General features: G+C 36.1%; 1 protein-coding gene across 8 annotated transcripts in view; it reads right to left on the bottom strand.

The window, feature by feature from the left end:
• Nucleotides 1–24,931, bottom strand: part of CNTN4 (contactin 4) — a 935,293-nt gene that overhangs the window by 827,076 nt on the left and 83,286 nt on the right. The window contains exon 3 of one of the 8 annotated variants that reach the window (XM_032325501.1): nucleotides 24,683–24,910. The exons of the other annotated variants lie outside the window; for them this stretch is intronic. The gene's annotated coding sequence lies outside the window, so the exon portion shown is untranslated. The remainder of the gene's footprint in view (nucleotides 1–24,682; nucleotides 24,911–24,931) is intronic. 8 annotated transcript variants of the gene reach the window in all.

Genomic DNA, 24,931 nt, shown 5'->3' with positions numbered 1-24,931 from the left:
AAACAACCACTATGATCCTTGTACTATTCTGGTGTTTGCTAGTGACACATATGAATATTTTTTTTCACTCTAGTCAATTGCAACTTGCGTAGACACCATGAATGACCAATAAACACATTTAAAACAAAATGGGCTCCCAAAGTCATTCTTTTTTTTTTTTTTAAAGATTTTATTTATTTTTTGACAGACAGAAATCACAAGTAAGCAGAGAGGCAGGCAGAGAGAGAGAGGAGGAAGCAGGCTCCCTGCTGAGTAGAGAGTCCGATGCGGGGCTCGATCCCAGGACCCGGAGATCATGACCTGAGCCAAAAGCAGAGGCTTTAACCCACTGAGCCGCCCAGGTGCCCCCCAAAGTCATTCTTAATATCACTATCTTCGTATTAAATAAAAACACTGCCCAATAATAGTCCAAGACTAAATATGGCTTCTTACTTCTTTTAGTAAAAACCCAATCCTTAAAAATGTGATTTCAAGGTAAAGGAGTACTCACATTCATTGTTTCGAGAACACTGACACAAATGTATATTGATTTTTAGGTTTTATAATGAAATTTGCTTGATGTGGTTTTCTTCACAAATGAAATGAACATTGACCTGCCTGGTTGCATATTGACAATGAAATCATCTTTAGATATAGAAGCCTGTGTAGATACTGTCAAAGAAAGTTAGGCATGATGAGTGGGCTCTTTTATAAGTTGACAATATTAGTTCTGAACCTAACTTTGATCTTTCCCTATTGTTTAGAAAGAGAAAGCAGGAAGATATTACTTGTCTCCTTCCTCACTTTACCTCAAGAGTTCTGTTTCAATAACTGACTGGAGAAGAAAAAAAAGGGAAGAGGGGGCATGGGAAGAAAAATCATGTTGTAAGAGCTTGTATCTACGAAGTAAGTACAGGCGAAACACTCTCACCTGTCAGTAAAAATAACTACTTACTAAGAAACAGAACTAGAATAGCTGGAATACTTTTCTGAGTATTCACCACCTTCCTACTTTAAATGCAAAGTAATGAAATGTATTCAATTGTTTTGCATTTCCTCAAAATGACACTTTCATCTCTCAAAATTGCTGATTAAGTGTTTCTCTGGTTATGTGCATAAGACACACCATCTTATCCACTCATTACAGAAGTTTATTTAATAATCTAATGTTCTTGAAAAGGAAAAAAAAAACAGCCAGTTTTTTGAGAGCCATATACATGTCAATTTGCTGAGACAAATATTATTCCTATTTCATTCAAGTTTCTAAGTATTATTTCGACTCCTGGGCAGAAGAACTGAGGGACTATTTTAAAACTGCCTAAGTCCATCTGTCATTCCTTACTGAATGGCTACTATGTGCTTTGAGTATGAGACTTATATATAATCCTTGCCCTTTGGGAGATTATAATTAAGAACATGTTAGGTTGCACTTAGACCCAAAATGAATTCCAGGATGACATAAGTCCCTATAATTCAAGTTATAAGTCCCTAATAGAAGTTTTAGTTGAAAACAAAACAAAAACAAAAACAAAAACAAAGTATGGCTCCTAAAATAGTCAAAGAAACATAACATCAGGTTGGGGAATCCCACTTAAATCAGTGTTTATACATTTCTGCATTTTCACAGTATTCTTTCATGATCAGAAAAAAATTTACAAGAATAGTTACATTTAGAAATTTAAAGTACTTTGCATTATTAAATAATATGTTGGATATGACAGAAAATCATGCATGTATTAAAAAGTATAGTGAGTAGGCTAAAAAAGCTGTTTTAAACTCAACAGTTCATAAGAATGGACAGTATTAATGTCTTGGTAAAGATAATTCATTCTGAGGTATCTTTTTCTCACCAAAAAGATTTTTTTAAATGTGATTTTAAAAAGCAGGGACTATTTTTATTAAGTAAAACCTAATATCTATATCTATTTGTTACAGATAAATACCTAAATATAAATGTTTTTCAGCTTCAAAGTAAACAGATTTCTCATGATTCTATACTGACAATTATGAAACATTCATATATTATCAGGCCCAGAAATCCTGTCCTAAATCAACTTTCTCAATTATATCCTCTGTACATTCCTATTTCAAACTCCAAATAACCATTTGAAGAACTTTTAAGAGCTGACAGGCTGATGTTTCTTTGACCAGGATGGCTTTATCTGACACATTGCCTTGCATCTTTTCAGAATCCCAGGACAACATTAACACAGCATGCCTTAAATATGCCTTTTATATGCCTTAAATCTGAAAGGAGGAAAAAGGTTCAAAAGTAATTGTTTTTTCTTAATTAAATACTTTATTTAAAGATTGTGGGTTTTTTTTTTAAAGACTTTATTTATTTATTTTGAGAGAGTGTGTGTGTTAATGGGGGTGGGGAGGGCAGCGGATGGCGCAGAGGCAGAAGAAGAGCGAATCTCAAGCAGATTCCATGCTGAACATAGAGCCCAAAGTGGGGCTCAATCACACAACCCTGAGATCATGATCTGAGAGGAAATCAAGAGTCAGATGCTTAACCAACTGGGCCACCCAGGTGTCCCATAAGGCTGTGACTTTTAAAATCTCAAAGCCTGGGTGCCTGGGTGGCTCAATTAGTTAAGCAACAGCCTTTGGCTCAGGTCATGATCTCAGAGTCCCAGAATCAAGTCATGCATCAGGCACCCTGCTCAGTGGGGAGTCTGCTTCTCCCTCTGATCCCCTCCACTCTCATGCTCTCTTTCACTCTTTCTCTCTCAAATACATAAACAAAATCTCTAAAAAAATTTCAAAGCCTGTGTACAATTTTTAAAAGGTTATTTATTTACTTATTTATTTATTCATTTATTTGAGAGAGAGAGATAGCAAGAGAGAGCACAGGGGGACAGAGAGAGGGAGCTTGACTTGGGGCTCAATCCCAGAACCCCAAGATCATGACCTGAGCTGAAGGCAGATGCTTAACTGACTGAGCCACCCAGGTATCCCAAAGCCTGTATATAAAAGCCATCCAGGAGTCTTATTTCACTTAACCAATAAAATAGCAAGCAGAAAATACAAAAGTGTAAAATTCCAAGAACAATCTGGGAACAGATTCTACAATTGCAAAAGAATAGTTTACCTACTTTTAGGATCAAAAGAAAAGCGTATACTATTTTTCTGTGTAGATGCATATAATTTCATTAAATGTGTATAATAACATCAAAGGAATTAATTCATTGTTAAGATTTGAAGGCACTGGAAGTTTGGGAATAATTAAAAAGATGTATGCAAGTTTTTGCTGAGTAATGAATATGTCAAGAAATATGAATTTTACTAGACCTATTTATTAAAGTGTATACATCAAAGATCCTAAAAGTTAACCACTTCTCTGTATTTCCAAGTATTCATAAGTTCTCCTCATGGGGTATAACAATGAATGAATACAAAACTTCAAATACAAGTTATAAAATAACATTTACCATGAAAGTAAAAATATATATATATATATTTACTTGAGAGAGAAAGAGAGGAGAGTACACAAGCACAACCACGGGGAGGGGCAGACAAAGAGGGAGAAACAGGCTCCTGGCTGAGTGGGGAGACAAACACTACAGGGCTCAATCCCAGGACCCTGGGATGGTGACCTGAGCCAAAGGGAGACACTTAACCCACTAAGCCACCAGATGTCCTATTATGAAATTTAAGAATTTAAAAACTATCATTTCCTATAATTATATGATGAAAATTTGAATATGCAGATTTAAAATATATACACACAGGAATATATATCCATATATTATATATATGCAGAAATTATAAGGAAAAGGAAAGAAATTTAGAGAAACCTTGTTTTATATATTAACTTTATATCCAAGTCCATGTACTGATTTGTCCTTACTGGCTAGACAGCTCTGGGCTTGTAGTTTCAAGTTCTTTGCTAGTTTTATAATCTATGTAAAGAGGTTATGCTCCAAATCCTATGGCTAGGAAAAAGAGTGTAATTGATATAATATTTAAATACAAATATTATAAATATAAATATATATATATATATACAATATATATATGTAGCATTAAGTCAGCATATTACCTTAGATGGTGCTATTGAGAGAAAAAGAAAGCATGGAAAGGGAAGAGGGAGAGGGAGAGGAAGAATCTCAAACAGACTCTGTTCACTAGGCACAGAGCCAGATGTGGGGCTTGATTGTAGGACCCCAAGATCATGACCTGAGCCAGAACCAAGAGTCAGAGGCTCAACCAAATGAACTACCCAGGCACTCCAAATTGCAGTAGTTTCTGACATAGTCTAGATATTAATCCCTCATTGGAGATATGATTTTCAAATATTTTCTCCCATTCAGTAGGTTCCCTTTTCATTTTGTTGATGATTTCCCTTGGTGCGCAAAAGCTTTTTAGTTTGGTGTAGTTCCGTTTGTTTATTTTTGCTTATCTTATCTTTGCTTTTGGTATCAAATTCAAAACAAAAAAACAAAAAAACATTGCAAAGACCAACATCAAAGAGTTTACTCCCAATGTTTTTTTCTAGAAGTTTTATGGTTTCAGGTCTTAGTTTCAAGTCTTTAGAGCATTTTGAGTTGATTTTTGTATATGGTATAAGTTAGGGGATTGTTCTGATTCTTTTGCATGTGGCTGTTTAGTCATCCCAACACAATTTATTGAGAATATCCTTTACCCATCGTATGGTCCTGGATCCTTTGTTGCAAATTAATTAAGCATGTATGCATGGGCTTATTTTGGGGCTCTCAATTCTATTCTATTCCATTGATCTATGTGTCTGTTTTCATGCCAATACCATACTTTTTTGATTATTACAGCTTTGTAAGGTAGTTTGGAATCAGAAAATATGATGTCTCCCCTTTTGTTCTGCTTTCACAAGACAGCTTTGGCTCTCAGGGTCTTTTGTCACTCTATATGAATTTTAGAATGTGTTTGTTCTATTTCTGTGAAAAATGCCATTGGAATTTTTATAGGGATTATAATGTACCTCTAGATTGCTTTAGGCAGTAAGGATATTTTAACAATATATTAATTCTTCCAATCCATCAGTAAGGAATATCTCTCCATTCATTTGTGTATTCTTTAATTTCTTTAAACAGTATGACTTATCCTTTCCAGTATACAAATCTTTCACTTCCTTACTCAAAGTTATTCTTACATCTTTTATTTTTTGATGTAATTGTAAATGGGATTACTTTCTTAATTTCCCTTTCCAATAGTCGTTAGTATATAGAAACACAACTGGTTTTTGTATGTTGCTTTTGTATCTTGTAACTCTACTGAATTCATTTATTAGTTCTAATAGTTTTTTGGTGGAATCTTTAAGATTTTCTATATATAGTATCATGTCATCCGCACATCAAGACACTTTTACTTCTTCTTTTCCAATTTAGATATCTTTTATTTCCTTTTCTTGCCTAATTGCTCTGGCTAGAACTTCCACTACTATGTTGAACAGGAGTGGTGAAAGAGAGTATCCTTATCTCGGTCCTGATCGTAGAGAAAAAGCTTTCAGGTTTTCAACATTGAGTATGATGTTGGTTGTGGATTTGTTACATGTGACCTTGATTATGTTGAGGTATGTTTCCTCTATACTCTAGTTTAAGTATTTATGCATATGTAGTAAGATATGTCTCTTTTAATAATAAGTTATTATGTTACCAAAAAAGGCATAGCCATTCTCAGATTAAACAAGCAACTAATAAATCTGGAATGAGCAGTTTTGTGGGTCAGTGGATTATGTTTAAAGTCCAAGTTCTACCGCTAGCTATGTAACCTCAAGTAAATTACTTACCTTCTCTGAACCTTAAATTTCTATAGTCTGCAAATTGAAGGAAATGAATTATAAGTAATGCACAAACATTGGGAGCCTGGCTGTAAAGGACTTCATTACCTGAGACTTTGGAAAGACCAAAACTAGTTCTAACACGCTTATCTGGTTCCGAACCCACTTGGGTAAGGTTCTTAATTGTCCATAAGGTTTCAAATACCCTTAACAAAATGATCCTTTCTACTTTAAATCCCTGTATTTAAGCTGAAACTCAATGTACATGACTTGCCCAAAGCCATAGTAGTTTTTAACAGTGCTAAAATTAGAACCATTACTTGTATCTTCCAGCTTCGTGATTTTTCTAGGGAAAGCATAAGCAACAATACATTGTGGTGATTATCCTATTATGTTATATAAGAAGTAGAAAACTTGAAGACAGGGAGCCCTGAAAATATGCATGGATTTTTTTGAACCAGAAAATGTCTTGGGATCTATATGTTTCCTTCAAAATGAGGAATTGTTTCATGGCTACTGAAGCTAGAGGAAGAAGTAGAAGCTGCTCTTTGAAGGGAGAAAAAAGGTCATATTTCCTTCAAAAAGCAAAAGAAAAATGCCTGTAGGAATGTCTCGTTCTAACAAGTGATTCTACTATATGGCTTAAGAACTTTGTTCTTTTAGTTGGGGATACTGAAAATAGCCTCCTCTGTAAGGTTTAAAACACTTTAATATATTTTTATTTTGTAATTAACAGGATATAGAAGAGGTTGACAAGGATTGGAATAGGAAGATAACTAAGAATTTTTAAATGAAGAAAATCATGCATTATGTTAGTTTTAGCATATTATCATGATTGTGGTTCACTGTCTAATAGTTTCTATCATACAATGTCTGAATGCAAAGAGAAAAGTCTGAAATTTTTAAGTGATAAATATTAAAAAATGAAAAAGACCTTTTCTCCCCAGCAGAATATGCCAGCTGACGGGTTCTCAAGGCTTTATATTCTGAGGTCACTTCCTAGTACTTCATTCTTGAGTATTTCTAGCTGCCTGCTGGACCTGGCCATCAATCTAAGTAAGCAGATCTCTGAAAAGAAATAAATCTTTGACAACTGTTTATTTTTAGCAATACTTTGACAAATGCTTAAATAGTCAATGACTGGAGGAAGAAAGTACCTGGATGTAATTAGCAACTTTGTTAATTCTCTGTATTTTCAGTTCTGCATTTTAAATTCTCCTCTTGTTTATTTGAACTGTTGATTAAGTGATTCTCTGCTAGCTAATGTATGCATTCACCTAGCCATTGATTACTTCAAATGACTGCCTTGAATATTTACTGCTGGTTAAATATTTTAAACCTCTACCAACATTATCTTGTACCCAATTAAGAACTCATTGAAACAGTTTTATTTTTGTTTTTTTGTTTTTTTTTAATCTATCTTTCGTTGTATTCTTGGAGCTAATTACAGGTAAATCTTACTTGTTCTCCTCATCTTGAGGCATAACTTCCTGGAGGTAGGTGCCCTGTCCCATGGGAGGTTACTAACAAGACCTTGGTGCAGAGCACAGTGTGGAGGGTGTGCTCACTGCTGGAGACAGAAGGAATGAAGAACTGGCTCCTCTATTCATGTCTCTGCTTTCTCTCCAGCTTCTTTAATTAATTCCTTTGGCATTTCTCAGGAAGAAAGGTGGCACAACCTGGCCCTGCACCCGAAGTCTCATTTTCTCCCACCCACCACTTTCTTTTAAAAATAAAAGTGTACTTTGAAACTCATTTCCAATTAATTTTATAACGAGCCATTCTGAAACGCAATTTAAAATAGTGGTTGTAAGGGGAATCAAAAGAAACTTTGAAACTAGAAGTTTCAATTCCTCTCTGCTAGTCTGTTGAAGCATGATGAAGCCAATGCTCAAGATACCCCATTCAAAATGTACTATATTCATTCAGGAGTAGGAGACAGGATGTCCTTTCAATTTCTTAATGGGGAGAATTTATTGTGTTTGCCCCAAAAGAAAATGTAAAATTGAGGCATCAATAATACTTGGTGTAGAATTTAAAACTTCCATCCTGCTTTACAATATATTGTTTTCAGCAAATCTTCACAAACTTTCTGTGAAGTAGTTAAATGTATTTCAGGATTTCTCAACGTTGGCATTATTGACATTTGAGGCCAGGTGATTCTTTGTTGAGGCAGCTCTCCTGCAGGGTTTTAGCGTCATCTATTGTCACTACCCACTCATTGCTAGTAGGATCAATGTCCTATACAGTTGTGATTGTTAAAACAGTCTCCAGATATTGCAAAATGTCCCCAAGTTTGAGGATGAATGATGACAAAACCACTCCCAGCTGGAAATCAATGATTAATTGATTATCTGTAATCAATGTAATTAAATGTAACATAATTAATGTAAATAATGTAATTAATTGATTAATGTAATATTAATGATCTATCTGATTGTATGAGGGGTCTGTCATTAGAAACATTTAACCCACTTACCCAAGTTTACAAAGACTGTGATTCCTTTCTTTAATTAACTTCCCAAACCTTCAGCAAATCTTTAACTCTACCTCAAGCATATCCCCAAATCTATCTTTCCATCTCCATCTTTATTACCACCAGCCAGACCAATGAAGTGCCTCTTGCTTGAGCTGGTGCCGTAGTTTCCTATCTAGGATCTCTACTACCTCTCTTCCCCTCAGGTCCATTCTCCAGATATTGCACGAGTAATATTTGCAAAACCGATCAAACAATAACACTGCAGTTTGAAACCTCCAATGTTGTCCCAATGTACAAAAAATAAAATCCAAAACCCTTATATTGCTTATCTCTCTGATATCTCACCCTCATCCAGCACACTGTTCAGAGTGATCTCCTTCATATTCTTAAAATAGGACAAGTTCATTGTTGCTTTGTAGTCTCTGGATAAACTGTTCCTTCTATTCATGGATGCCTTTACCCTGATCTTCAGATCTCTGCTAAATTACTAATCTAAAATAACAACTTATATATTTCCTATTTTAATTCCCTACATAATATTTATTTGATGTTTGTCTCACTATGTTATTTATCTTCTGTCTTTTCCAAAGAATGCAAACTCTAGAATAGCAGGAATGTCTTGTCTATAGCTTCACTGTTTCATTCGTCACTATATTCCAAGCACTCTGAACAATCTGGCACACAGCAGGCACTAAATTTATGCATGTTGAATAAAAATATCATTTAATGACTAATAAGTTGTGGAGTCAGGACCAGAAACCAGGTGATTCTTTCCATTATACTATTTAAAAAAACAAAACAAAACAGTGATTTCAAAGCTATCAATTCTTACAATAGAAATATGATAGTGACAGGGGGATAGAAGAAGATGAGTAAGATGAAATCTCTGCAGGGGAAAATCTTACAGTCTATAAGGGAGTCATGCACACACACCACACACACACACAAACACACACCTGCAGACACACTTTTTAAAAAGCACATGTGAGAAATGCCAAAATACTGGTATAGACATGAAACAGTAGAAAAGAAAGAAAGAAGTACAGGATGGGATCACAAAAGTCTGCATTTAGGACGTTAGCCTAAGCTGCATCTTGAAGAAGGCAAAAGTCAATATATATTCCAGCAAACTGCAGCCTGTTTAGCCTGCCTAAAATCCTGTGGCCTTTAGGAGGTCTGGATTAATAATGCCAAGTGAGAGGGGGAGGACCAGGTAGATGGTGAGCTAATTACATTGCTTATATGTTTGCTGTAAGTATTCTGACATCTCTTGGCCATGGGCTACAGGACCCAGACAGATGCTCCTCTGCTGCCTATGAAATGGTGATTCAGCTTCCCCAGCCACTTCTTTGTGTGCTTGCACAGAACAAAAGCTGTCATCCGTGCTGAATGTTGCCAACGTGGCCCTCGGCTGGGATATTGGAAAAGCCACTGAATGAGATGAGAACATAAAACTAGTATCTTTTGTGATCAGCATAATTTAAGAACTTGGAATCTGTGACAATAATGACTAAAATGATAAGAGCTGGTTTTCAAATAAAGTGTAATGGGAAGCCTGAAAAAGAAATAGCTTTGAAAATGAAACTCAAAATGAAGCAAATTAAGTCTCAAGTACATTTATGCAAGTCCCTGATGATTGTGGGTGTGGAGGAAGGAGGAAAAGTATTTTATTTCTTTGAGTGTACTATTTCTTCCTGACTAATCCCATGAAAAATCAGAGGTCCAAAGTTATTTATAAATTTGGATATTTGAAATTAATATTTGGGGGGAATTTTAATTAGAAGAACATGTGTTCTTCATATCTGTGATTCTGATGATATATCCCTGTATAATTTCAGAACCATAAGTTAAATTAATGTGCAGTGAGTAAATAGTAAAAATCATTATGATACAAATACTTTCATATCCTCCATGTACTGATTAAAATACAGCATAATACCAACTTGAAAACTGGCACCAGTTTGAATTCTATGTGTTCAAACATTAAAAATAAATCATTCACAGGCATTATTTTCTTTTGTTGTCATATGGGAAGATATATATTTCAATGGTAGTAAAATTGAGAGCAACCAAGATAATAGAAAAAAATCTAAAATGTTCCAAAGCTAAAAAGAGCATTTTTAGGAAGACAAATACATCTACCACCTTATATGACAGTGTTACAGATCTGCAGTTCAGTATGAATTTGTCATTAATCCAGAGCCCCACGTGGTGAGACCAAAATGTCTGCCACACCGTCCCCTTGAGAGAATTCACGCATTACTGAAAATCCTCTATTTCAAAAAGTATGTACCTACCAGCTTTCATCTTTTCACAAGACTAATACACTTTGCTTAGGACAGCTTTAAAAGAATAGGAGATTGATGCCAGAAAGCCTGGAGTTCAAATCTACATTTGACCATTAATGAAATATACTAACTAGAGACAGTGACAAAAAGTCTGAGTTTCAGACTTCTCATCTATAAAATGAAAAAAGTAACTCCTACCTGCAGTATTATTTTGAGGATTACTGGAAATGTAGTTTCATTATGGCACAAAATCACAGCCGTGGCACATGATATGCATTCAATAAATGTTAAATGTGGAGTACTTCAGATGTATTCTATCCTGGTTATTCTTTTATTTTAAAAATATCAATTAATCCAAGCTAGGAAACCAAGAAGGAATTTAAAGTATTTTGAATTTAAAAATAGGTCATCACCTGCCACTACATACATAGGACAAAATCCAGGTAAATAGGGCATCCAGGGACATCTAAGAAGAATAGTAGAGGCCAGGAATCAGTTTTAAGAATGAAGAACTAGAAAAATGATGCTAAGTTGTGAAGATTTAAAAGCTGGTACAACTTGAGGAAAGTCTATGCTTCAATTTACTAATGGAAGAGGTCTGAGAGCAGGTATCTTTCACAGGTCAGGAGTGGATCATGACACAAAGCACAGGAGAAGATAGGATCAATTCACAGAGAAGACAACACAGTCACCTAAGCCAAGAGCTTGACACAAAGATTAGTAGTCTGTATCCCTTTATGCCTGGCACATGGAAAGCACTAATACTTGTTGAATGATGGATGGATGAATGATATCAACAAAACAGTTGGTATTCATCCAAGATGAAAAGAAATCAGAGATAAGTGACTGAGTAGATGCTCAATAAATACTTTCTGTATTGAACAAATGAATGAAGGTTCCTTTGAGTCTACCGAGCAACCAATGACTAAAAGGACAAATATGTTCTCAGAATATTCTGTCAATAAAAGAATTCAAAGTCCAGGATAGAAACTAGAATTCCATGGTAGGAGTCAGTGGAAATCAAGAATATCAAGTTGGCCATCTTAAAAAACACTCTAGAAGTGCCTGGGTGGCTCAGACAGTTAAGTGTCTGCCTTTGGCTCCCAACATTGGGCTCTCTCCTCAGCAGGGAGTCTGCTTCTCCCTCTCCTCTGACCTTCCCTCCACTCCTGCTCCTGTTCTTTCTCTCTCTCTCAAATAAAAAAATAACATCTTACCAAAAACAAACAAACAAAACAAAAACAAAAACAAACAAACAAAAAAACAATAAAAAACACTCCAGCACCACTTTTGTGCCTTCAGACACAGACCTCAGACTACCTCTTTCTAAGTGAGGCATAAAAGCTAGTATCTAAAAAAAACAGCAAAGAGGTGTTAATTTCAGTCTGCTTTCTTTATAGGAGATAATGTATAGATGATACAGTGCTATGAAAATTGGCATCTTCAGAAGTTGGATCAGAAACAGATACTATTGATTAAAGGACCTGCTTCCTTATTCCCATGCCATCTGTAGATTTTTGGGAGAAGTTTTTACTCAAAACAGGATCAAACAAACACATATGAGTACTTACTAAAAGTTTAGCAATATATTGGTAAATACTACAACCCTTATCAATAATTCACGAAGAAAGCAGACTTATTTTCTTCCCTGCCAGTTAAAGAACATGTCTCTAAGCATATTATTTTATCTCCATAAATAAGTTGGTTCATAAGGAGCTCCAGGATGCTTCAAGCTGAACTATTTGATTATCAACTACAGCATTACCTTGAAGTACTGGGAAATCGCCCACCCTCATTTTTGAAGTCAGCTCTCCAGTTGGACAAGCCATATGATCTCCAGGGTAATCCCTGTCAGTGGAGGGTTTACCTGATATTATGGATCCAGAACTGTGTTAAACATTTAAAAGGTGTCAGTTGCTTCCTGCCCTATATAGCAACACACAGCACCAGAATAACAGTTATTTCCATATATTATTATATGACAATAAAACTTAAATTTTTATAAGTAAGTGAAATTCCTGAGAAATCAGATTTTTTAAAAATTATAATGCACATACTATAACTCTGGCAGCATCATGGGTAGAAGAGACAATGCTCGAGCAAATATAAAGAGAATCAGTTCAACATCTCCTAACATATATACCATCCTCATGTTCTCTATGACTTGTTTACAGTGGTAATCTTTACATTGTTTCATTTTAGCAATCTGAACTCATCATACCACAGGTCTTTTGATACATTAAACAAAAGTATCAATGGCAATGGAGTTGACAGAATAGAATCCCCTCATCTTCACTTTTGATTAAGTCATAAATTTAGAGTTGATTATAAAAGCACACATATATTCTGGAAAGAAAAAAATTTAAAAAGAGTTAAATTTGATAAATACTTCCTTGGGTATTCATCTCCACCTGAAGTAATTGGGGTAGAGAAGTACTACATCCTAGTTTTCAGAGCTGAACACAAGTCTGTTAACTTCTTTTTAAAATACCTTTTACAGGGTTGCCTGGCTGGCTCATTCAGTAAAGCATGCAACTATTGATGTCAAGGTCATGAGTTTGAGGCCCATGATGGGGGTAGAGGTCACTAAATAAGTAACTAAATAATTTAAAAAATAATTTTATATCTGTTTTAATATCAAAAAAATCTCTAACACGAGGGGCAGTGTGTAGGGCACACTTGCTTATCCATGGTCATTATCTTTTTCCTAACTGGAGAAAAAGCCTGATTTTGTTTGGGCTTCAATTCTTTCTTCTCAAACCTGAGGATATGGTGACAGGATTGACCGGATTAGTCTGTTCCAAGGGTCAGCAAAGCAAAGCAGGCCATCTGTTGTATAAACAAAGTTTTATTGGAACCAAGTAAGTCATTCCTTTATAGATGTATCTCCAGTTGCTTCTGTGCCACATTGGCAGACTGACTATCCATACCAAAGACTGTATTGTCTTCAAAGTCTAAAGTGTTCAATATCTGGCCCTTAGAAAATGTTTGATACCCTTAGTATAAACCAATACTAATCATCTCATTTCATATATCAATGATTGGTTTGAATAAATGGATACAACAAAATCCTAACCAATAAGATATATGGAAACATCTATAAAGAACTTCTAGAAAGACCATCCTTGCTGATCAAGAAGAACATACATAAAGAAATAGCCCCTCTTCTTCTTTTCAATATTTATATGTTTTCATACAGTAAACAAAATCTGGGCAGCATGTTTTTTGTTTGTTTCTTTTCTTCCCTAATGGGAGAAAAACTGTATGTTGAAGAAATTTGAGTGGAAAAAAAAAAGGGGTCCCTTGATGAAGTCACTTAACAGATTAATCAACCATGGAGACTGCCTATCAGAGAGCTTCTTTTTAGGTAAAATAACAAAGATGCTCATTTTTAAACCTACTGTGAAGGCGAGGACTTACTTTTACTTGCAGCCAAAACATCCAAATAAGATTCTCATATTCTGGAATGTCAGAGAAATAAATGACTGTCTGAGAAGAAATAAGGGAACAGATGTGAGTGGGCTAAGGAAGCACCTCCTCTTAAAAAATTTTTTATTTTTATGATAATGCAAGATCTGAAGGATCATGGAAGATCCACACTGCTTTCTACCGAATGCAGTAAAAATTCTATATTTATTGTAGATTTTAGAAATGAACTAATTAGGGCTATTTGCCATTAATCCATGATTGCAAATAGTCACTGTTATAGCTATGTTTTTTTTTTTTTTTAACAAAATGACAGATTATTTCACAGGTAACTAGAGAGAAAAGAGATGATATAAACTTTATATTTACTTTAAAATTTTTTTTACCAATGTATGTAGTATTATGTAAGTCAATCACATTTAAAATGCCATTCATTTAACAAATACATAGTAAGTACCCTCTATGTGCTAGGCAATTGAAATATAGCAAAATAAAAAAACAAAAAGACCCCTGCTCTTAAGGAGTTCATATTATAGTGGGGGCAGCCAGATGACAAGACATAAGGTAAATAAGCAATATAAACAGTATGACAGGACAGGGATGCCTGGGTGGCTCAGTCGTTAAGTGTCTGCCTTCAGATGGGGTCATGATCCCAGGGTCCTCCCCTAGCGGGGAGCCTGCTTCTCCCTCTCCCTCTGCCTGCTGCTTCCCTTAGTTGTGCTCACTCTCTGTCAAATAAATAAATGAAATTGTCTAAAAAATTAAAAAACCAAAACAACAATAGTATGACAGAAGGTAACATAGTATGCTAAAGAGGACTGGGACTATTGGAGGGAATCCTGGGGAAGGAAAGGTACTATTAAATGGGGGGGGAGGGGATCCACATGAATTCAATGGTATGTAATTTGAGGAAATACTTGAAGCAATTAAAGGGGTAAAGGAGGAAGTCTGCCAGAGGCTTCAGAGAGTACAAAGTGAAAACACAGGTCTGTGCCTGGCAGTGTTGAAGGTCATGGTGGCTGGACCAGAGCTAGTGAAAGAGTAGTAAAGGAAGAAATTACAAGGCTATATCATGCAAAAATCTGAGGTCATTCAAAGGACTGCAGGGTATACTCAGAGTGAAAAGGGAACCACTGCAGGACTTTAAGCAGAGAAGTGTCAGAATTTGACATACAATTTAAATAAATCACACTTAGTAAAACTAGAGGTGACTGGGTGTGGGGAAAGCATAAAAGTAGGGATAACTATTAAAAGGTTTTATAGGAGTGTAGCAGAGAGATGAAGGTAACTCAGACCAGGATGATGGAAATGAAGGTGGTAAAAACGCTATCAGTTTCGGAGTGTGCATGTTGTGTATTTGTATCTCAAAATTCTTTTTTATCTTGCTGTAACTTCAACCATACTGAAAGCTGCAAGAACACTAAAAAAAAAATAAATAAATAAAAACAAAACAAAACAAACAAACAAAAAAAACCCCTAAAGCCTTTAGGTACATTCACCTACTAAATTAGTTTCCTAGGGCTGCTGTAACAAAGTATCACAAACTAGATGGCTTAAAACAATAGAAATTTATTGTCTCACAGTTTGGGAAGCTAGAAGTCTGAAATCAAGGTGTCAGCAGGGCCATGCTCGCTTTTAGATCTGCCATGGAATCCTTCCTACTCTCTTTCTATTTTTACTGGCAACTTTGGCTGTTCTTTGGTCTGTAGATGCATAATTCCAATTTCTGTCCTGTGTTTGCATGACATTCTCCCTGGGAGTCTCTGTGTCTTTACATGGCCTGCTTCCTAAGAGACTACCACTACTCATTAAATTAGCAGCCCATCCTACTCTAGTATTCCTCATCTTAACTAATTACAAATGCAATGGGCCCATTTCCAAATAAAGTCACATTCTGAAGTACTGGAAGGTTAGGACTTCAACCTATTGCTTTTTTGTAGACACAACTCAACCCATAACAGAGTTATAACATTCTGTATCATTTGCTTTCCTTATACATATCCATATTATTCTTTTTTCTGAACATTTGAAATGGGTGTCATGACTTTATACCTAGATTATTTCAGTATGTCCTTTAATAGGATTATTTACTTTTATACCCACAGTATTGTTGCTATCTTCATTGAACCAAATATGCATACAGAACTTTTATCTAATCTACTGGTTTTATTTCAGTTTTGTTAGTTCACCTAGTAATATGCCTTATGACACTGTTTTCTTATACTTCAAGATCCAAGCTCTCATATACTTAGTCACCACACATCTTTAGTAGCTTTTAATCTAAAAAAGTTCCTCAGACTTTTTCTTTTATGATATTGAGAGTTTTGAAGAATAAAGTTGATGGGCCATTTTTATAGTCCCTTATATCACCTTAATATTATCTTTCTAGAGTTTATATTCCTTCAAACTTAGAAGGCTGGTTTTTTTTTTTTGTTGTTGTTGTTGTTATTGTTGTTTTTAATAGAAGAGTCCTGAAGCATTAAGACCAGTCAGGGCCAGATCATTCTATAATTGACAACACCAGAGATGCTAGGATACCTGGAAGGAATTCTTCATTTAGAAGGAAATCCTGCAGAGAGATTAGGGAATCTGAAGAAAGAATAGATTAGGGGGTATAGCTTAGAATCTAAGTATTTGGGGAAATGGGAAACTATGGATTTTTAAAATTTTTTTTTATTTTATTCCATTTATTTATTTATTTATTTTAACTCTTCATATTTTTATTTATTTATTTATTTATTTTGCTGTGGGGAAAATCGGCAAATAAAGGGACAGTCATCTGTGGTAAAGGTTCATCACATGAGTGGAAAAGGTTTAGGTATCCCCATATCACTGATGCAACAGAATCAGGAAAATGAGGAAACAAAGCAAGTACATTTTACAGTGCATGATTTCAGCAGTCTGTCGTCTTAATAATGAAGCTGTAAGTGGGGCACCTGGGTGGCCTAGTCAGTTAAGTGGTTGACTCTAGGTTTTGGCTCAGGTCATGATCTCAGAGTTGTGAGATTGTGCCTCATGTCAGACTCCATGCTTAGCCGGAAGCTGGCTTCAGATTCTCTCTCCCTCTCCCTCCGCCCCTCCCGCTTGTGCTCTAAAATAAATGAATAAATCATTAAAAACAATAAAAATAAAAAAAATAATGAAGATGTAAGTATTCAGATTCTGTTATATGACTGGATCACAAGGCAAAACACACACTCACCACCACTACCACCACCACCTAATATTTTTTCTCATTACTTATTTTTATAAATACTGGCAATTCAATAGTGCTTTTGGTGAAATGCTAGAATGTAGAAAAGAGAAATCAGTAGATCATTTACAGAAAAAGCAGCCATGGTTGTAATGCAAAACAAACCTCACATACATGTTGCTCTATGTAACCCCCAACCGTTCTCCTCAATCTCCTCAAGATTTAATTTTGAAGGAGAAGGCCTAGGCCACTCCCTAAATCAAGAAGTGTTTGCATATGCAAGATGGATCCAGGGCTTAAAAGACCTGAACTGCTGTGTATGGATATGTGAGAAAAATTTTAAAATACAGAAGAGGTAAAAGGGTTTTGGAGAGTGGGACCAGTCTAGTGAGGCACTATATGGGTAGAGAGTGGGGATTTGAGAGACATCAGGGCAAAGCAGCCCCAAAAGGACAAGAATGACAAAGAGTGATCAAGAGAGTTTTCAAATTATTTGGTATAGAATATATTCACAGCTTTCTCCAGCTTTATCACTCTTACAGTATCTTTAATACAGCAGTTACACTGCTTTTTGATTTTTTTATATGTAAAATATATTATTTGGGGTAAAGTTGAAGAAGGCTATAACGATCTCAAGGGAGATATAAGGGCCAAAGGATCTCAAGGAAACTGAACTGAAACACCAGAAAGATTCTATATAGAAGATCCAGATAATTCCCACTAAGAAATGACTTGGGGAGGCATCTGGGCTATAACCTGGGGATGGACACAAAGATAAGTTACCAAGGGGCTAAGAAAGCTATCCAATGAAGGCTCACTCTCAGAGCTGATGGTGAGAAGGAGACAAAAAAAGAAAAGAAAAAAAAATCTGATGAGTCACTCAGGGAATTTACTCAGAGGCCCAAGGAAGACCTCCACCAAAAGTATCCTGAAAACAGTAGAATGTATACTTGGGCAAGCTCAAGGACAGATCAATGAGGGTGAGCATCCTTCCTAAATTATTGGCTATTCTACATTCCCCGCTCCTAAAAAGTCTCACTCCCTCTTGGAAACCAGAAACTTGGTATCATCAATAAGTCAGAAATATCAACATGAATGCTTCTTGGGAGCTTTCCTCCCTTGATCCATGCTCTCGGTTGATACTACAAGCCCACTTCCTTTGCTGTCATGAATGGCAAAAGTGGTGCCTACTCCTCAAGATCCTTTAATTCACAAAATTATGGTTTTAGGTGAAAGAGGCTCAATCTGGCCTTTTACCATACTCTTTTCTACTCAGTCACCCATGTTTCAGGGGCAGATTTACTCAATACCTAAGCTGGAGAAAAGATGTAATTTAAAAACATGTGGTATCTACCCTGGACAATTTCCTCTTGTGGGAGAGCAAGGCCAGAGGCATGACATGGTCCCACTTTCATATTTGCGATGGTCTTCGATAGACTCATCAGGCTAGAGAAGACGCCAAATATATTTTCAACCCTTACAATGTGCAACAAAGAGAAAACCATAGCTGACCATGAACCCAGGGAAAAGAACGAGAACTGTGCCTCAGATGACTCCTGCAATCACATACCCATGTCTCAGAGAGGGAAGACATGAGGCATGAAGCTGGAGATGCTCTCAAGGGCAAATGTTTCTAAGAAGATAGTACAGTATGGCTACAGAGTCCATAGTGCCAAAAGAAACAAAGAGATTTGAAGAAGAGAGAGAAAGATATTCTGAGAACCATAAAGCTCAGAAGATTGCCATACTAACTGGCCACCTAAGTAGCTCAAGGGTTCAAATAACTAGGGAATGCCCTATACAACCATGATTTTTGGTAGTCTAAACTACAGGGAAATCATGCTTTAACACCATCTTTCTTCTCAGTTAAAGCTTAAAACAGAGGCAAAACCTCAGAACCAGGCTGGTAATTGTGTCACTGACATGTCCCCGACTCAGTTTGGCTGCTACTGGCTCAAAGCCACATCCACATGGCATGCCACAGCAGGGATATGGCACCTTCCCAGGTTTTATATAACTATATGAAGGGGAGGACAAGCACCCTGGGGTAGCAGGAGCATGGATCATCTATGTTTCAGATCGTAAGACAGATCTAGAGTATTGGTTTAGACAAAAATGAAGAAAATGAGTCCTCTGGCAGCCTCCAACAAGTAGAGAATCCACAGGGCATAAAGATTGGGAAACTTCCTCACCAGAGAGAAAGACCCACCCTTCAAAAAAGAGAGGATCAACAGAAACATGCTGAGGGAAATATCCCAGATCTTGCCCCAACAGGGTACAGGCTCTTCAAAAAACAATTCAGAGAAAGCAAGAGTCGTTTGCCTCACTGGGTTCATCCAAGAAAAGGGAAAAGTCAGCAAGGTTCCCCGCAGAATGTCAAGTGAGTATCAGACTTTGAGCAGAGCCCAGGCCTTCTTCAAAACAGAGCTGGCTTTTAGGTAGTGTAATGTGAACACTGAAGACTGCAGCATACATCAGTCATGGGCTTGATCCAGGAAGGGACATTGCATCTAAGGCAAATACTTCAAGCAAGAGAGCACAGACAACACGTCGAAGAACTCCCAGCTCAAGCAGAGCCCACAGTCGAACAATCCTGTAATTATAGACCTTCCTCCTCCTTTAAGCAAAGCAAAGTGACAAGTGCCACATTCTACTATCTTCAAGGAAATTCTAAAGGCCTAGATTTTTTCGGGAGGAGCAGGCAGTTCAGAAACAGGGATCGATGTCCTAGAAACAATGAGGAAGTTGAATGTGACTGAGGTATCCTCTTTCCACACCTCCCAAGAAGCCTGTGTCCCCATTCTATCCCCACCAGCTGCTATCCACGATGGAAGAAGCTACAGCTCACTCCCACCCCTGTTCTGATCTCTCTTTTGAGACTATCATTTCAAGTATGCCTGAAAAGTCCTCTTTCATTTCCTCCTATAAAGGGAAATGTCTTTCAATGAAAATTTCCAGTCCATGTGAACAAAATGTATTTCACTAGTTTGTTCTCTTAAGAGGATGGTCTCTGTTTCTCCTTCCAAAAATATTTTCTTCTGACTATATTGGTTTTTCTTTTTTTTTTTTTTAAGATTTTATTTATTTATTTGACAGATCACAAGTAGGCAGAGAGGCAGGCAGAGAGAGAGAGAGAGAGAGGAGGAAGCAGGCTCCCCGCTGAGCAGAGAGCCTGAAGTGGGACTCGATCCCAGGACCCTGAGATCATGACCCGAGCCGAAGGCAGCAGCTTAACCCACTGAGCCACCCAGGCGCCCTATATTGGTTTTTCTAATGAGAGTACTGTCTTCTCTGTAAAGTCAAGTTTTACATAATCCCAGTAGTTTGGGCTGATTAAGTGAGCATCGTTCTCAAACAGGACATTCTATCCAAGGCTTTAGTTGTACTGTCATTATTTCCAGTTATATATAATTCAGAAATAAAAGAACCGCTCTCATTCCCAGTGGGCAAAAAAAAAAAAAAAAAAAAAAAAAGATTTAAGCTCAAAATTGACAAGAACACAAACAATTAAAGACTAACAAACCAGATTATCATCTTTCACCCACAGAGAACAAATCTCTATAAACTGTTAATTCACTTTCAGAGACAACCAAATGGTCAGACCATAAAATTCCTAATCATGCTTGTCACTAATGAAGAATAACTTATCAGGTCAAAAATGAACCCAAAACAAACAAACACACACCACGGAATTAGTAGAGAACGAAATTAAAAAGAGAAAAACAAAGGAAACAAAACTCTACCGCTTCTTTGGATTCACTTCTAGAAGCCGAGAAAAGACATGAGTAGGTTTAAATTTCCTACAGAGTATACTTCTTTTGTGACGAAATTCACCTGTTCTGACAATTGAACCCTCTAAATATCTCAGTGGAAGATCTCCAAAGCTCATAAATATAATCAATTTTTAGAAACTCAAAATCATGATTTTCATACAGATATAAGATTGACAGGTATTAAAGATTTTATTTTATTCATCATGAGCAAACCAGTCAGATGTTATAAATGTTTTCTGTTTCTAGATATATTTTGAAAGTAGATACAAAGACTTCCTGGAAGACAGAGTATGTGATGTGAGTTATTGAACTCACTTCTGTAGAATATGTGAATCAAAACTAAAATTTTATCTCCCAACCATATGTAAATAGATGTTTTTTTAAATCCAGCACTTTTATAGTTGATTTTTCAGTATTTCTGAACACCAAAAGCATGTTCAGTATAATTCAAAACAAAGAAGAAAACACCTGCTGTTAAGAACAGTCATTTTAAGTTGAACAAAATTATTCGGGAGGGAAAAAAACACACACACACACATGCTGCGTTACTGGCTTTATCTCGAAAGTGCCAGTTCTCCACCAAGACAAAAACAAACTTATGGGGAAATTTTGCTTGGAAAATAGCTCCCAAATCACCAATAATTGGGTTATAAGAAGACATATTTTTTTCTATTAATGTTATAATGAGTTACATATTCAATAGCCTTTTGGCTGATTGACCCATAATTTTAAACACTAACTTGGCTAATTTATAACATATACAATAAGCTGCATATTCAGTAGCTTTTTTTTGGCTGCCTACCCTACATTTTAAACACAAATTCGGATAGTTCATGATGCATATAGATGGTAAATATTATATACTGGCTGTTTATTAAAGAAAACTTGAAAATCTCCTATGTAGTGACAAAGGGACAGACAAGAAACAACTAATGTTGTATCTGCAGACTTTACTAAAGATGACTAACAAATTTATATCATCTCTGGTTGATTAATGTTATTGTTAATTCATTTATGGTCTTGCCTTTGAGTAGGTAACAACTAACAGGAAGGTAGGTAAGTAAGTAGATTACAACTAATAAGTAGATAGATAAAGAGATGAAGCTGAGTAAGGAAAAAGGAAAATACAATGGATAAATCTGATTTTCCACTTAAAAGGATTATCACTGACTGCATTGTGAACTAGGCACCACCTAGTGTAGTGCATTTACTAAGATGCCAGCCTCAACAGTACCATCCCAGACATGCTGGACCACAAATGTTATCATGGTGGAACATCATGTAATTGATGATAAAATTACACTTGGCTAGAACCTACCACTCTATTACATTTTCTCAAAAATCCGTCCATGGTTGGAATGGATTTGCTGTAGTTAATGTAAATGCCTAGAGGCATTCAATACCTGTTCTTGCAAGGGAACCAGCAATGACAGAGAGAACACCAACTAAAACTAGTTCAAATTATTTGCTTATTCCATGTATATGGAAATGTAACTACCAATCCATCAAAACTGTTGCTGCCTTCTCCGAAAACTTATGTTTGATTAGCCCATATCTGTTTACTCAACTTGTGATCAAAAGGATGCTTTTCTCTGATAATCCAGTCAAAAGGACAATATGACAGTTAAAAACAGAATGATAATTACTAATCGATAAGAGATTAAAAAGCAACTTTGTCTTTTCTAACATTAATTTTAAGTCAATCAGCCACTGTATTTAAAACTTGAGTTACAAAAACAGCAAAGTTACAGGAGTCAATAACACTGGATTAATAGTCAGTAGGCTGGGATCCCCATTCTAAATATAACGTGCCCAGAGACATTTAACTTCATTTCCCTGTGTTTTCTTTTTTTCTTTTTTTCCCCTCAAAAATAAACCAAATATTTGTTAGGGGAGTTTTAATATGTTTAATACATTTGGCTGAATATGAGTTTTCAGTATTTCACATAAGTTACGTATCCCTTTATGCAAAGCTTAGTAGTGACACCCCATCACCTTTCACTACCTACACATCTAATATAGGGATTAGCTAATAGTCTTTAAATATCTGGGGTCTTCTAAAACCCCTGAGGTGGCCAAGTTTGTTTTCTACTACTGTTTAAGAAATTAGGCACCAATTCATGAGTGTCATTTTTAATACCTAATATATTATTTCAATAATGCATCAATCACTTAAAAATGATGAGAAAACACATTACAACATAGTTATGACAATTTCCCAAATAAAGCTTTTTTGAAGGTCATGCTGGAGTCATTACAGCCAATGGATTTGGAGGTTCACTTTAAGCAGAACCATTTTGTTGTGCAGATAAAACATATTTCACTGATAAGCTGAAGACAAACAAGTTTCCTATGTAGTTGGCCTCAATAAAATGTTAACACAATGAGTCCAGCCTAATCATGAGCAGTAACCAGATGGCTAGGCAATATTTGACACATGACTTATCTGTCAATGCTTATAGCTACATACTCAATTCACTCTGGGTTTGACCTTGATTGTCTTACAGACTCTGTCAATCACAATGGCATGTGATTCTTCAATCCAAGGTAAATTTCCTCTATAACTACAATCAGATGGTTGCTAAGGCATTGCTGTCAGTCACGCAGTTATCCCCAAAGGTCGGCTTTCTATGAGTGTGTGTGATAGTCAACAAACTTCCAGTTAAAATGCCATAAAAAGACAATTTATGCTGCATTTGAGATAAGTTGCCAGGCCTAGCTATCGGGAGAGTTCAATTTAAGAAACTGAATTGGGAACTTAATTCAATGGATAAGGAAAGTCAAGAGTAACCCTAACAATCAAATTATAATTGTAAGAAACTCTATTCACATCAAGTCTGTTACACAATCCTGAGAGAAGTCTGGGTCATTCAAAATACTCTTGATAGGACCACCAAATGAGCAAGTGGACCCAAAATATGTGTTTCTTACTTGGAAAGAGTAAGACAAAAATTTGTCGTCAAAGAGAATTAGGTCTGGATCACAGCTCACTATTCACTATACAACTTTGATAAGGTGAAACTTTCTGAGCCTCACTAATCTATAATGTAAGGATACACAACTTATCTTTTTGGACTTTATGAGGATTAAATCAGGTAATAAATGTAAATGTACTCAACATCATATATGACCTAATAAAGCAGTTCATAAATCTTGGTTTTATCCCTATCCTTCTAGCAAACTTTTTAATATAAAAAAGTAGGTGTTTGTTTAGGCTAAACATATTTTTTACCAGAGTATGAAATATAAACTGATAGAAAACCTATAAATCAGAAAGCAAACTATATAACTCATATTTCCATCATGTAGGTATTGATCAATATAATCAATATACTTACACTATTAATTCAGTAGCCATAAGCTATATGTGGCTACTAAGCAACTGAAATGTAGTCAAATGGGGGGGGGGGCTTAAAACAACAGTAAACATTTATTATTTCACATAATTTTTGTGGGTCAGAAATTTAGGAGCAGCTTAGCTAGGTAGTTCTGTAGGTTGCAGTCAGAGAGGTACCTGAAGGCTTGACTTAGACAGAGGATCTGGCTTCAAGATGATTCACTCAGGGCACCTGGATGCCTGAGTTGGTTGAGCAACTGCCCTCAGTTCTGATCATGATCCTGGAGTTCCAGGATTGAGTCCCGAATCAGGCTCTCTGCTCAGTGGGGAGTCTGCTTCTCCCTCTGACCCTGTCCCTTCTCATGTTCTCCCTCTCTCTGATTCTCTCTCTCTCTCTCAAATAAATAAATAAAATAAAATAAAGTAAAATAAAAAGATGATTCACTCACATGGCCAGGAAGTTGATGCTGGCTTTGGTAGCATGTCTTAGTTCTCCATCTTATGGAAACCTCCATGGGCCTGCATAAGCATCCTTAAGGTTCCACATCACTTCTGGCTTCTCCCAGAGCAAGAGAGCCAAGAGAGAACTAGGTAAAAGCTCCAACGTCTTTAATGATTTAGTCATGGAAGTCATACTCTGTCATTTCCAAAATGTGGCTAATCTGAATTGAAATGTGCTGTAAGTAAAATGCATATCA

Source organism: Mustela erminea, chromosome 1, assembly GCF_009829155.1.
Source record: "Mustela erminea isolate mMusErm1 chromosome 1, mMusErm1.Pri, whole genome shotgun sequence".
NCBI lineage: Eukaryota > Metazoa > Chordata > Mammalia > Carnivora > Mustelidae > Mustela > Mustela erminea.
This window is presented reverse-complemented; position numbering and strand designations above follow the sequence as displayed.